Source organism: Frankliniella occidentalis, unplaced genomic scaffold (assembly GCF_000697945.3).
Source record: "Frankliniella occidentalis isolate FOCC.00 unplaced genomic scaffold, Focc_3.1 Scaffold116, whole genome shotgun sequence".
NCBI classification, from domain to species: domain Eukaryota; kingdom Metazoa; phylum Arthropoda; class Insecta; order Thysanoptera; family Thripidae; genus Frankliniella; species Frankliniella occidentalis.
The window spans coordinates 372,218-372,959 of NW_026267244.1; the positions used below are offsets into that span (position 1 = coordinate 372,218).

The 742-nt window shown below is 65.6% G+C and overlaps 1 protein-coding gene across 2 annotated transcripts in view; it reads right to left on the reverse strand.

The window, feature by feature from the left end:
* The window catches only part of LOC113210537 (gamma-aminobutyric acid type B receptor subunit 2-like), a gene marked incomplete at its 3' end in the record, with an annotated part of 109,511 nt that overhangs the window by 11,956 nt on the left and 96,813 nt on the right, over positions 1–742 (reverse strand).

A 742-nucleotide genomic window follows, 5' to 3' on the forward strand; every position in this document is an offset into this window, starting at 1 on the left:
CCTCTCTTCCCCACCCCAACCTGCCACCCCCACGGCGACCCGCCGACAGGGGTGTCCGTTAGGTAATGAAAGCAACCGGATCTGGCCGCCCTGCCTGCCCTCCAGGCCCCTTCGTCCTGCCCTCCCTCTCTCTCCACTCCTCTGCGTCTCGGCCGTACCTCGGCGCCCGGCCAAATCTCAGGCTGGACAGGGACCCCCCGAGGGCTCCTTGACTTCTCGCCCAGAAGACAGAAGGGCAAGGGTCTCGGCCGGGGGCCGCGGGGGCCCGCCGCGCCAGCTGCGCTAACTCACATCGCTCGGCCCGGCCAGCTGCTGACGCTGCCGCACCTGCAGGTGGGGAGCAGAGGCATGGTGCTTCGTCAGGTACCCCTCGCCACCACCAGGTGAGTCTGGCATCGTCAGAAGCGACATCGCCGTCTGGGTCCTTGTCAATTTGCATTACCGAGGCAGGACAGCGTGCCCTTTTGATTCATTTCTTTCCCTTTGTTGTTTGAATAATGCATGTGCACCGTTTGGTGGAGGCGGCCCCCTACCCCTCCCGGACGGGCCGGGCCGGCGCTCGGTAAGCGGGCGTAAGCCTTGTCTCGGCGCCATACCGCACCACTCTGCGCGACGCGCCCGTCTCCGCTCATCAACATCAACCACTCCGAGCTGCTCTCCCTGTCCCCACAACAAGGGGCGTGCGTGTCGCAGGGTGGGGGGAGAGCAAAGGGAGGATAAAGAGAGAGGAGGAGGGAGGGGG